The sequence below is a fragment of the Priapulus caudatus genome, unplaced genomic scaffold, assembly GCF_000485595.1.
Source record: "Priapulus caudatus unplaced genomic scaffold, Priapulus_caudatus-5.0.1 Scaffold76, whole genome shotgun sequence".
Lineage (NCBI taxonomy): Eukaryota > Metazoa > Priapulida > Priapulimorpha > Priapulimorphida > Priapulidae > Priapulus > Priapulus caudatus.
In genome coordinates this window covers 620000-626123 of record NW_014577137.1, presented here as the reverse complement: position 1 = coordinate 626123, position 6124 = coordinate 620000, and positions in this window count along the sequence as shown.

Sequence of the window (6124 nt, the reverse complement as noted above, 5' to 3'; positions counted from 1 at the left end):
GTATAGCGTACGACGGACCGACCTACCTACACGTAACGAAGTAGTACGTACTACTAATATATAATATATATATATATATATATATATATATATTACGCCTTATATAGGCGTGGAACATAGATAAAAGCCTATAATATTTGCTAATGTGGCAGGCGGCCATATCCTGGGTTGCATATGCCCAGTATCTCTTAAATGACGAGTTGTTCGGCGAATATATACACGTACATGTATCTAGGAGAATGCTGTCCGAAACATGTCCGGGATACCCTACAAGCTAGGGTGTCGTACCGTCTTTTACAAGAGCCATAGCAATAGAGTTTTATCCCATAAATCTACACACGGGTACTCCCGCTCGAGTTCAAATACGTTTTTGAACCAAAATATCAGTTATTTAGTTTGTTACTGCGCATGCGCGAACCCGCATTTTAGAATGTGGTACGTAGATAAAATTCTATAATATTTGCTAATGTGGCAGCCGGCCATATCCTGGGTTGCATATGCCCAGTATCTGTTAAATTACGAGTTGTTCGGCGAATATATACACGTAGATGTATCTGAGAGAATGCTGTCTAAAACATGTCCGAGATATACAAGCTAGGGTGTCGTACCGTCTTTTACAAGAGCCATAGCAATAGAGTTTTATACAGGCACCCCCGCTCCGGTAGATCAGATTTTACCATGCACACATGCTGTCAGCCTGCCCTTCTCCAGTTTGAACGTATAAAAACGGCCGACGAATATTATCTTGGCAGTCAACGGCGACCGTCGTCGCAGCTCCATTTGCCCATAGATTAGCATAACTGGGAATCGTGGCGCAATGCTGCCAGCGAAGTAAAGCATGTAGATCAGATTTTACCATGCACACGTGCTGTCAGCCTGCCCTTCTCCAGTTTGAACGTATAAGAACGGCCGAAGAATATTACCTTGGCAGTCAACGGCAACCGACGTCGCAGCGCCATTTGCCCATAGATTAGCATAGCTGGGAATCGTGGCGCGATGCTGCGAGCGAAGTGAAGCATGTAGATCAGATTTTACTATGCATATAAGTGCTGTCAGCCTGCCTAGATCCAGTTTGAACGTATAAGAACGGCCGAATAAATTTGTCTTGGCAGTCAACGGCGACCGACGTCGCAACACCATTTGCCCATACATTAGCATAGCTGGTAATCGTGTCGCGATTCTGCGAGCGAAGTGAAGCATGTAGCTCAGCTTTTACCATGCACGCGTGCTGTGAAAAACCATGCACCTGCCCGGCTCCTGTTTGAACGTATAAGAACGACCAAAGAATATTATCTTTGCAGTCAACGGCGACCGACGTCGCAGAGCCATTGGCCCATACGTTAGCATAGTTGGAAATCGTGGCGCGATGCTGCGAGCGAAGTGAAGCATGTAGATCGGATTTTACCATGCACATGTGCTGTCAGCCTGCCTGGCTCCAGTTTGAACGTATAAGAACGGTCGAAGAATATTATTTTGGCAGTCAACGGCGACCGACGTCGCAGCGCCATTTGCCCATACATTAGCATAGCTGGGAATCGTGGCGCGATGCTGCGAGCAAAGTGATCCAGTTTAACCACGTTTTTGAATCAACATATCAGTTATTTAGTGAGTTACTGCGCATGCGCGGACCCGCATTTTAGCCTGTGCAACAAATATAAAATTCTAGAATACTTTGTTTCCATTGTGGCAGGCGGTCATATCCTGGGTTGCATATGCACAGTATCTGTTAAAATGACGAGTTTTCCGTCGAATATATACACGTACATGTATCTGAGAGCATGCTGCCAGAAACACGTACCGTGAAAGCTAGGGCGTCGTACCATCTTTTACAAGAGCCATAGAAATATACTTTTATGCTATAAATCTACACAAGGGTACCCCCGCTGCAGTTTAAACACGTTTTTGAATGAACATATCGGTTATTTCGTGAGTTACTGGGCATGCGCGAACCCGCATTTCAGCCTGTGCAACAAATGTAAAATTTAGAATGTTTTATGTGGCAGGCGATCATATCCTGGGTTGCATATGCCCAATATCTGTTAAAATAACGAGTTTTCTTGCAAATATATACACGTACATATATCTAAGTGAATGCTGCCAAAAACACTATGTCCGTGGTACCGTGCAAGCTAGGGTTCGTATCATCTTTGACCTGAGTAATAGCATTATAGTTTTATCCCATAAATCTACACACAGGTACCCCAGCTCCAGTTTAAACACGTTTTTGAATACACATATGGGTTATTTCGTGAGTTACTGGTCATGCGCGGACCCGCATTTTAGCCTGTGCAACAAATGTAAAATTTAGAATATTTTATAATGTGGCAAGCGGTCATATCCTGTGTTGCATATGCCCAGTATCTGTTAAAATGACAAGTTTTCTGGCAAATATATACACGTACATATATCTGAGAGAATGCTGCCAGAAACACTATGTACGTGGTACCGTGCAAGCTAGGGCGTCGTACCATCTTTGACCTGAGCCATAGCATTATAGTTTTATCTCATAAATCTACACACAGGTATATCCCAACTCCAGTTTAAACACGTTTGTGAATCAACATATCCGTTATTTTGTGAGTTACTGCGCATGCGCGAAGCCGCATTTTAGCCTGTGGACCATAGATAAAAGCCTATAATATTTGCTAATGTGGCGGACGGCCATATCCTGGGTTGCATAATGCCCCAGTATCTGTTAAATAACGAGTTGTTCGGCAAATATATACACGTCCATGTTTCTGAGAGAATTCTGCCAGAAACATTTCCGGGTTACCCTGCAAGCTAGGGCGTCGTACGATCTTTTACAAGCGCCATAGCAATAGACCTTTATCCTATAAATCTGCACACGGGTACCCCCGCTCCAGTTTTAAACACGTTTTTGAATCAAAATATCAGTTATTGACTTTGTTACTGCGCATGTGCGAACCCGCATTTTAGCCTGTTCAACAAATGTAAAATTCTAGAATATTTTCTACTGTGTCAGGCGGTCATATCCTGGGTTGCATATGCCCAGTATCTGTTAAAATGACTAGTTTTGCGGCGAATATAAACACGTTCATGTATCTGAGAGAATGCTGCTAGAAACACTATGTTCGGGTAACCTGCAAGCTAGGGCGTAGTACCATCTTTTACAAGAGCCAAAGATATAGAATTTTATCCCGTTAATCTACACACGGGTACCCCATCTCCAGTTTAAATACGTTTTTGAATAAAAATATCAGTTATTTAGTGAGTTACTGCGAATGCGCGAACCCGCATTTTAGCGTGTGGAATATAGATAAAATTTTATGTTTGCTAATGTGGCAGGCGGCCATATCCTTGGTTGCATATGCCCAGTATTTGTTAAAATGACGAGTTTTCCGGCGAATATACACACGTACATTTATCTGAGAGAATGCTGTCAGAAACACTATGTCCAGGGTACCCTGCAAGATAGGGCGTCGTACCATCTTTTACAAGCGCCATGGTAATAGACTTTTATCCCATATACATCTACACACAGGTATATTTCTTATGTGAACCCAACTATATTTTTATCAGTAAAAATAAGTTTTTATCATAATATTACCTTTAGGCATTTTATTTAAAAAAATTGTAATTTTTGAAGCGATTTTAAATCCATTAAAATCAACGATTTGAATGGGGGTGTGGCATAATCATGAGGTGGTTTTGGGAATCTGTGCTGAGCTTTGTAATGGATGACCGGACGCGTAGCCACTGCGTATTTTTATTTACTCCTGACAATGATATACCCTCGAAGTGTAGACTAATATATATACTCTTTAAGATTTGACAAAGTATACAGCATCTTACAGCATATATGTTGCATACAACAGTAAGTTATTGCACGAATTTAATAATTTTGCAGTAAGATTATAAAGTAGAGCGCACAAATTTGCGTTATTAACGCAAAATAGATACGCCGTGAACGTCGAGAAGGTATTAGAAATGAGATTGGTTTGTAATTGTGCTATTCTGGCAAGAAAATTATCTTGGCTATCAACGGCGACCGACGTCACGACCGCCATTTCTATGTACATTACCATAGGTGTGGGATCGTGATTGGATGTTGCGAGCAAAATGAATTTTTTAGATCGGCCTTTTGGCGCTCGTGCGTCGGTCACCGTTGACTGCCAAGAAAATTTTCTTCGGCCGTTCTCATACGTTCAAACTCGTTGCGGGCGGGCCGATGGCACGGGTGCATGGTAAAATCCGATCTATACTATTCACTTTGCTCGCAGCACCACGCCCTGGGTTTCCACCTATGCTAATGAGCATGAAAATGGCGCACGGACGTCGGTCGCCGTTGATTGCAAAGAACATTTTCTTCGGCCGAAATCATACGTTCAATCTGGAGCCAGACGAATTCACATCACGAGTGTATGATTAAATACAATCTGCAATATTCACTTTGCTCGCAGCATCGCGCCATGATTTCCACCTATGCTAATGTACATGAAAATGGCGCACGGACGTCGTCACCGTTGACTGCCATGATAAGTTTGTTCGGCCGATCTAGTACGTTCAAACTAGAGCCAGGCGGGCCCACGGCACGCGTGCATGGTATAATCAAATCTATAACAATAACTTAGCTCGCATCATCACGCCCTGTGTTCCCACCTATGCTAATGTACATGAAAATGGCGCACGAACATCGATCACCGTTGACTGCCAAGATAATTTTCTTCGGCCAATCTTATACGTTCAAACGAGGGCTGGGCGGGCCGACGGCACGTGTGCATGGTAAAAATCCAATCTACAATAATAACTTTGCTCGCAAGCATCGCGCCACGATTTTCACCTATGCTAATGTACATGAAAATGGTGCACGGACGTCGGTCGCCGTTGACTACCAAGATATTTGTCTTCGGCCGATCTTGTACGTTCAAACTAAAGCCAGGCGGGCCCACGGCCCGCGTGCATGGTAAAATCAATATCTATAACAATAACTTAGCTCGCAGCATCGCGCCACGATTTCCACCTATGCTAATGTACATGAAAATGGCGCACGGACGTCGGTCACCGTTGACTGCCATGATAAAAAAAATTCGGCCGATCTAGTACGTTCAAGCTAGAGTTGCATATATATTATGTGTATATCGCCGTTGGCCGTACGAAAAAGATGGCGCTCTGCGATTCGCAAACAGTCTTTCTAATAATGTTTCCTACTCGGTCTCACGGGCAATGTAGCATAATCTTATTATAATATTTATACGAGTAGTCTCGTCCTGATAATCGTTACCACATTGCTTTACGACTTGTCGTATACGGAAATGCAATTACTGCGCCTCTCGTGGATAACACATGCACTAACTGCCTGTTAGACGATAGTCTTTGCGAAAGCGACCTCATTGTTGGTAAGTGTATTAAAGCTATTAATTGCTTGTGTGCAATGTGTTTTATGTGCATCATCACAGTAAACGCGAGAGTGTATTTTTTACTCAGCAGCTTGGATCAATTTAACAGCTGCAGCAGCGGCAGCGACAGCAGCAACAGTAGCGTTAGCGGTAGTAGTAGTAATCCTAGTAGTAGTAGTAGTAGTAGTAGTAGTAGTAGTAGTAGTATAGTAGTAGTAGTAGTAGTAGTAGTAGTAGTAGTAGTAGTAGTAGTAGTAACTACTACTACTACTACTACTACTACTACTACTACTACTACTACTACTACTACTACTACTACTACTACTACTACTACTACTACTACTACTACTACTACTACTACTACTATAGTAGTAGTAGTAGTAGTAGTAGTAGTAGTAGTAGTAGTAGTAGTAATAGTAGTAGTAGTGGTGGTACTGGCTGCCACGAAGCCCGCAGGCAACCTTGCTGCATGCAGCCGCGAGGATGTCAGCTCGTAGTTCTTGAACACGTAGCGGGACCCGTGGCTTAACGCGATGCGTTTGTGAGGGATGAGTATTGTCACCACTCCTGGATGACTGGATAGTAGCAAGAGTACATAATAGAAAATAATATAAGAGTACATAATAAAATCTCTATTATGTACTCTTGATAGTAGGAAGCAGGTCATTTGCAGATGAGTGTTATGCGGAAGCTATTAGCAACGAGCGAGCGCGTCACCTCGCTACAGAGAGCCCCGCTGACGGCGTGCCTCAGTCTATTATGGAAAT